At 39.5% G+C, this 8,345-nt stretch overlaps 1 protein-coding gene across 2 annotated transcripts in view; it reads left to right on the forward strand.

Moving 5' to 3' along the window:
* Window positions 1-5,205: 5,205 nt before the first annotated feature.
* The window catches only part of TSHZ3 (teashirt zinc finger homeobox 3), an 85,817-nt gene continuing 82,677 nt past the window's right edge, over window positions 5,206-8,345 (forward strand). For both annotated transcript variants that reach the window (XM_066583982.1, XM_066583983.1), the window contains exon 1: window positions 5,206-6,636. The gene's annotated coding sequence lies outside the window, so the exon portion shown is untranslated. The remainder of the gene's footprint in view (window positions 6,637-8,345) is intronic.

Raw genomic sequence — 8,345 nt, forward strand, 5'->3', positions numbered from 1 at the left:
TGTAATGGGGTTTGCAGACATGCCCCCAAACTCCTCAGATGCAACCCTTCAAGTGGATGGAATAGATTGTCAACCTCAGACATTTCAACAGTAAATCTACTGTATGAATCGGACCGGCTCAAATTAGCAGTTTTCAGATTGGCAACCCAAATAATATCAGATACACTCCTCTACCTACTATATTGTCAGGAAACATGCAATCTGAGAGGTTTATGGCAGATCAATGATCTAAATAAATGTATACTAAACGCATGTAAATGACTAAAAACATATAAAAAGCCAGAAAACAAAACCCCAGTCTCAGAACGGCCATAAAACTGCTTCACATTCCATAAGACACATGATAATGTGTATACAGCCCTCAGCAAACTACTCCTCCTCCTCATGTGATCCCAGAACAGAGAACTTTAAATGGAAGAGGAGGAGTCAAAACTGTTGCTAATTAATCTCCTCATTAACATGCTGATTGATGACTTCTCTATTCATGATATGCATTGGGATGCAGAATCAGGACCGTGGCCTTATAGATGGAGAAGGGGTTTTATATCTGATACTATATTTTTACATTTGCGTCATAATAACGTGGGCTACATTAATGATGTGCCGCCTGTCCATAATTGTCTGTAATTATTTATAGACGTCAGGAACATTTATCTATAATCATTAATCACGGCGAGGTCATCCAGGTCGGTTAGTGATCTCTTATCAAATATTTTCTGACCTAATGACAGGCCGTGCGGTTGTTGTATAAGCACCTTCTGTATAGCACTTCCCTCCCCGTAAGTATCAGTGTATCTATAAATCAGGCAGAGGGAAGTTTGCACAATCCTTACACGGGGCTGCGCCTGCCTATAGTCAAATCGCAATTACAGGAGGCTCAATAAAGAGGCCACTAATGACCGGATGTTGTTTTCTCCCGACACGCTTCAGTCTGGGATTGTTACATGTCAGATAATCACGTATATGACGTTACAATACAGCCTCATCAATATACAGATACTTTGTATCACGATTGACATACAAACCAGGACTACAGTCTGTGTACATCGCTACGGAGTATGTTAGCAAATATATTTTATGTACAGCACTGCCAAAATGGTCAATGCTGTGTAAGCATGGGATAAAATGTCAACATTTAGGTCTCCAAATATACATTTTCTGTAGTGTCAGTGACCACATGAGAGTATGCTGGGTATTACTCCTAGGAAACATTGCATTCAGTTCTAGCACCTTATATTTATCTGTATAGGGTCATAATGTATTATCTATCTATCTACCTATCTCATATCTATCTATCGCATATCTGTCTATCTCATATCTATCTCATAGCTATCTATCTATCTATCTATCTCATATCTATCTATTACATATCTATCACATATCTGTCTCATAGCTATCTATCTATCTACCTATCTCATATCTATCTATCGCATATCTGTCTCATATCTATCTATCTCATATCTATCTATCGCATATCTGTCTATCTCATATCTATCTATCTATCTATCTATCTCATATCTATCTATCTCATATCTATCTATCTCATATTTATCTATCTCCTATCTATCGCATATCTGTCTATCTCATATCTATCTTATATCTATCTATTACATATCTATCACATATCTATCACATATCTGTCTATCTCATATCTATTTATCTCATATGTATATTACATATCTATCACATATCTGTCTATCTTTTAATTAGATATCTATCTATCTCATATGTATCTATTACATATCTATCTATCATCTATCACATATCTGTCTATCTCATATCTATTTATCTCATATGTATCTATCACATATCAGTCTATGTTTTAATTATCTATCTATCTATCTATCTTCTATCACATATGCTACTAGAGACAGTATAAAACCACATTTGCCTTACTGAAACTTTGACTCAGTCTGTAGGTGTTTTAATAAACAACACCTAAATGATGGGGTCCCTGTCGCAGTTACTCCTGAGATACATCCCTACAATAGATCCTTTCTCAGTTACAATGTTTCTTCTATGTACTAATAAGATTATCAGTTGTACAGTAACTGATTTGGTAATTATCTTGCTGATGATATGTGGATTTCTCTATAAGAGAAGGTAAATGATATACAGATTGATGTATGAACCCATATAACAGAAGGTTGAGGCGCCGCAGTGAAGCTTTACATCAGATCCTCTTTCAGTTTTTTCGCTAATACTTGTAGTAATGGAAACTTTGTTGCTTGTGAAGGTTGTACAGAGGGACATTAATAAGAACTTCCCGCCCCTACTTCTTCTATAGTCTACATTGTTTCATTCCTGGCTATATACCTCTACCTACAATTCTGCCAGTTTGTTAGCTTATCCTTGCATTTAACAGGAGGTTCATTAAATATTATGTGTGTCTTAGAGAGAATCTGGCTATTTTGAACAGCTAATAGAAGAAAGTGATGAAGAAGTTGGATTTCTGCTCTTCTATCACTGGACAGAGCATAATGTCTAATATATAAAAAAGTAGAAATTAGCTGCGTGTTCTCATCGTATACAGCCTTATTCTTCATATAATAATGCACAACAAAATGCCAGGGAGGGGGGGGGGGATGTCTACCAAGATCAGTCATTTATAGACGAGCAGGAAGGATGTATATGATTAATGAGAATACATATTCTGCAGCACTTTACAGGCACAAAACACCTGCAGCAATTCTATTTAGCATCTGCAAGGAAACCCAACTTACAAATAAAGGCAAAGAGTCCATAGATTACTTTAATGTAAAGCAAGTGATAGATCTAGAAGCAGAGCTAATGTACAAGTGCAACAATAATGCCTCTACTATGTGAGTCACTAGTTACCTCTCTCTACAATTATTTCCTCGCTGCCCCATCTGACTGGCACCGACCTGCTCCACGTCAGCTCCCTAATTATTTGGTGAGCTGCTCTCTGCAGGAATTGTGCCCAAATTTAGTGTTTAGGATTTAAAATTAATTTATTTGCCTGCTTCGTTTTCCACGCTGTTATTTGCTATGTTTAGATGTAGGTATATAAATAAGCATGTGTGTGTATACAGGGAGAGAGTTTATCTTTTTACTTTGGACTTCCTTATTAATATCTTGTGTTAGGATAAGACTCAGTGGAATAACAAGGGGATATGGTTAATAAATTAGAATTCTAAGGTATTGCTTTCAGTTCATCCCTAAACTGAGACAATGAACTGTTTCAAAGGGATATAGCCTGCACTCCAGGAGGAAATGATCAACTTTTTAAAATTTTTTACCTCAAATAGGAGTCGTATTATCTATCTATCTATCTATCTATCTATCTATCTATCTATCTATCTATCTATCTATCTATCTATCTATCTATCTATCTATCTATCTATCTATCTATCTATCTATCTATCTATCTATCTATCTATCTATCTATCTATCTATCTATCTATCTATCTATCTATCTTTCTATCTATCTATCTATCTATCTATCCATCTCATATATCTCTCTCATATCTATCTATCTATCTATCTATCTATCTATCTATCTATCTATCTATCTATCTATCTATCTATCTATCTATCTATCTGTATCTATCTATCTGTCTCTCTCATATCTATCTATCTGTTTATCTCATATCTATCTAATCTATACTTTGTGTATCCTATATCTGTCTGGAATATACATATAACATATCTATCAGTCCTTTTTATTTATACTGCATTACAAATAATAATTTGCATTTATTTAACCAGTGGAACTTTCAGACATGCAACCTAAAATGTTTGCAGCATGCACTTTCCCCTACAAATTAATAGAAAATCAAGACTGGGCGCTGCTTTCCTTGTATAATATTGGAGACACAGGAACTTTGCCGTACACAGAGCCCTGACATTCCCAGCTAGAAAGTACAATTCTACTTTTTGAATAAAAAATAAATAAAATGCCCAGGACATATTTATAGTCATCAGTAAAACAGCTACCAGGGAAAAAAGAATGAAAATTGTAATGAATCTACTTTCTATAGAAAATAATTGTCTTCAATGGCTGTTACCACCCACCTCTTGACATTATTAGGCTTTAAAGCCTGAATGAGGGCACGCAGGTTAGAGGCTTGTGAGATCCCTGTAAATCAGGGGGATGTCCAGGTTCTTGTAGATTAGGCAGCAGATTAAAGCAGAAGTGGATGCTTATTGATTTCTCTTTACAATACTTAGGGTAATATAAGATTGTAGAGCAGGAGAGGGGTCCTGTACGCCTGATGCAGGGGCTGACCTCCCCACCTCTCAAATAAAAAACATCATCCCAAAAATTGGATGATTATTAATCCAATCAGTACCCCCCACCCCCTCCGCCTGCACCGCACACATATGTTCCTTATTATTATCATCATCATCGTAAAATGTATTTTATTTACTTAACCTATTGTCAGAACGGTCTATAAGCAGACAGGAGTTATATAGGTGCTGAATAATGAGGTAGAGAAGACAAATGGAAAATCCAGGTAGTATGTCATGTTCAAAGGCAAAAGACAGAAGAAAACAGATAGCAGGTATATATAGGGGGATTATAAAGTACGGAAATTAGCCGAAACTTAAAAAGAGAGTTCTAATGTTGAGATGTGAAGAAGAAGCTGAATCCGCTGTGTGACTACATGCTGGGATATGTGGTTGTCAGTGGGTTTGGCTGCTCCTCGCCATCATTTCCTCAGCACTATTACTTTTATTCTAAACAATTCTGACGTTATTGATTGCTCTGGAAATCTATAGACATCTGCTTTTCCTTCTACTAAAACTCAGACAAAAAGTGATTCAATGCAGAATTCTTATAGCAAAATGGTTATTTGCAATACTCAAATGCATTATTAATTAACATACATTTGCAACTTAATCCATACAGCCTATGCTTTGTGTTGTTTCTTAATTTAGGAGCAGAAGAAAATAAGATGCAAAGATTCCACTTAAGAGGCAATGTAGCAATTTTTGCAACACATGTAGCAATTGCGTTTCTATGGAATATGGGAGTGGGTGTGTGGGTTTAGATGTATCTTGTCTGTATCAGGTAATAGGAAGTTAATAGGAGAGTAAATCCAGGTTATTTGGCAGCATGCAAGCAGACGCAGCAGCAGCAGCAGCAGCGGTGGTGTGCAGGCGGAGAGAGCCCCCTTGGCTGAGCTGTGTGGCTGTGCAGGGTCCCACATTGAATGGCAGCCTGTGTGTGTGTGATGTGTTGTGCTTTCAGAGTGCAGCAGTGTGACACTGATGGATGAGCCAATGGTTAGACGGACAGATGTTAGGGCGGATCTAAGACTATGCAATGCCAAACCAGCAGATAGAACAGAGAGAGAGAGAGAGGGAGGGAGGCAAGAAGGAGGTTAGGCTGCAAAAATCCCGATTCCTTGAAAATCACCTAATCCTGACAGACAACACACTGGATGTGGAAAGCATTTACCTCTCTGCAGATCACACCCTGGCTCCTCTGATCACCCCTCAATACCAGCACCCCAGACCCTTGGCATTCGGCAGCATCATCTTACCAACTCACCATCCTCTTGTGTGACTGCTATTTTTTGTTTTTGCTTTTAAATCCCCCATTTTCCAGTGCATTTCAAGAGAAAAAAAAAAAAGCTGCAATAATACTATTTTTGTCGGCAGTTAAGAAGATCAAGAGAATATCTGAAAAGAAAAGAAAAAAAACTTCAAAGTCCTGAGAACAGCAGCATTTCTGCAAGTTGGTGGGGACGCCAGTCTTCTGGTTCTGCCTGTGAATGCAGCATGTGAAGAAGAAACATCTGCAGAGAGAGAAGGAGGCATTTGGAAATATCCCAGGTCCTGAAGGATGGGGGCAGTAGGAGATTTTTTGATCTTGTAAGCTCATCCTCTCTTTTTTTTTTTTTCCTTTCCTCGTCTCTCTTCCCTGTAAACTGAAAGTAAAGGGCACAGAGCTACTGGTATCTGCTGGAGATCTGGAGAGAGTGCACAAGGCGCATGGGACTTGGAGTGAAGCCTGTGATTTGCTGTTGCTGTCATGAAATATCTATTAGCCACACAAAGGGGGGAAAAAATTGCAATTGGCAGCCAAGAAGGTGTTTGGCAATAGCTTGCAATCCAAGCTCAGAAAAGCATTGAGACAGTGTTAGGAAAGAGTCCATCCCTCTCTGATGTTAACAGGATTCCAGCCAGGAATGCGTAATCGAGCTCACTGTGAATCGATCGTCTGTACTTCTGCCTGGGGTTCCCTTCTTGTGAACTTGGATTCAAGTAATCCACAGCTCCCACATAAGAGCGTGTCATCTGATCCCGGACATCAAAGTAATCCGCTCTGAGAAACGAAAAGGGCGTTGCAAGATCCGGTGCGTTAACAAAAAGTGATCTGATGCTGGATGGCCACCAGTAATATGAGGTACACACGCCAATAGAAAAGACACAATAACAAAACAAAAAAAAAGAACAGAGAATATCATTTTGTTTCTCGCTGATCAATCTTGATGCACACCCGAAAGAAACTTGTAGGGCTTCCCTTGAAACTCCAAATCCCTCTCACTGAGCCATTTTGGGATTGCACTGGGAAACAGGAAGGTGCTTGCTGTCAATCATGTGTTGATCTGTGTACGTGGAGAAACGTCGCCGGTCCCTTGGCCCGAGAACAATAGCACAGTTTTTGTAAGTACATTCATTTTTTTTTCTCCCCATTGTGTGCTTTTTTAAAAAAAAAAAAAATATATTATTTTAAAAACTTTTGAAGCGGCCGAAACTTTATTCTTCCTGCTGCTATTAAGGTTTTATAAAGAGCGAGTGTTCTAGATGTCACTTTGAAGTCTTTCCATGCAAAGTGTCATCCTAGCTGTTTGTTTAACACTCTTTGTGCTGATGCGGATAGTTGCTGCATGCTTTCTGCTTGCTGGAATGTGCAGAGCCACAATGTGAGGGTATTCAGGGGTCAGTGGGATGTAGCTGGAGCAGGGGGGTGAAGAGTCCACATGTGGTCTGGGGTCTTGGCATTCACACATAGTTTAGGATAAGGCCTCTAAGCAACATGCTGAGTTCTGGAAGTGGCCTGAACTTAACTCCATGTAAAAGAAAAATGGGGAAAGAAGGTAAGGCGTGTCTGTTATGGGAAACTGCTGCAACTCTCATAGGATGTTGTGACTTAGCACTGCTTGGAGTCAGGCAGAGTACAGGGGAGGGTGATGGGACATGGAAAAGCCCAGAACCGATTTATGTATCATTCAATAGAATGAACGCTCTACTGTAACTGCATTATATCTAGTGAGAGTTCAGTATAAAGTATATACTACCCGCATATTAGGAGATTACATAGTGCCATGAGAGTGGCCATGCACATCTGTCATCCCTGCCGTAGTCTGTTAATAAGTGACTCCTAGTTGAGATCCAATGACCCTTGAATTGGTGTCGGTAGAAGACTGAGGTTTTGCTGTATCTTTTCCCATGATAAGCCTGGCACAGCATTAAAGGGGGCAGCACAGCACCGCTAGGAAGTGTCTTATCTGCAGGCTCTGGATGTCAGCAGTGCTTTGGAGATAAATAAGAAGTGTTTTCAAATAGCTGATCTCTGTCTGTAGCTTGTATGTGTGGCTGCGTAGGGCACGCTTCTGGGTCACTCTGGCAGCTACGGGGTTAATCCCACAGAGCCGGATGTGTGTGTGTGTATATACTTTGTCAGACACTGCCTCTTTGTAGCAGCACAGATAAGAGTTAAGGTGACAGCGACCAGTTCATCTGTCTGTGCCAGGGTCAGCTCTGTACAACATGGGCTACAAACAGTTAATCTGACAGCTACGCAGTGCATGCAAGACATTTTTGGCAGGGGCGCATGCACTCTAATCGGTAGGCAGTATATGTGTAGTTGTTGTGCAAGTTAAAGTGACAAGCTAACACAAAAGACAGGTAGTAAATGTGCAAACTTTTCTGGTGCACAAATAGTTAAAGTCACAATGTTTGTGGCACCTGAAAGATGGCAGATTAGGCAGTATGAATCTTAGTAAGTAGCCGCAAAAATGGGTGATGTTCTGTATTGTAGGTATCGGGATCCTCTGGCATCTTGTCATAAGAGCATGCACTTTAAATGGCAGGCCACGTGCATTGTGGGAATGAACAATAGTAAGAGAGATAAAGTAGCAGCTGCCCCATAACTGCATGCAAGCCAGAAAGTACTGACAAGTCGGCATGGTTTAGTTGCACAAATGGTTAACCGCCCGTCAGTGGGACAATCAGTGTGAGTTTCTGGTATATCTCTATATGTATAGCCATTTTTATGGGCAGCAGCCGCACCAGAACCACCTCCTGCTCTAAGCACTTTTTATCTTCAGGCAAACACATGGTTAAATCTCCAGCCCTGAGATCGCACTTCA

Source organism: Eleutherodactylus coqui, chromosome 11 (assembly GCF_035609145.1).
Source record: "Eleutherodactylus coqui strain aEleCoq1 chromosome 11, aEleCoq1.hap1, whole genome shotgun sequence".
NCBI classification, from domain to species: Eukaryota; Metazoa; Chordata; class Amphibia; order Anura; family Eleutherodactylidae; genus Eleutherodactylus; species Eleutherodactylus coqui.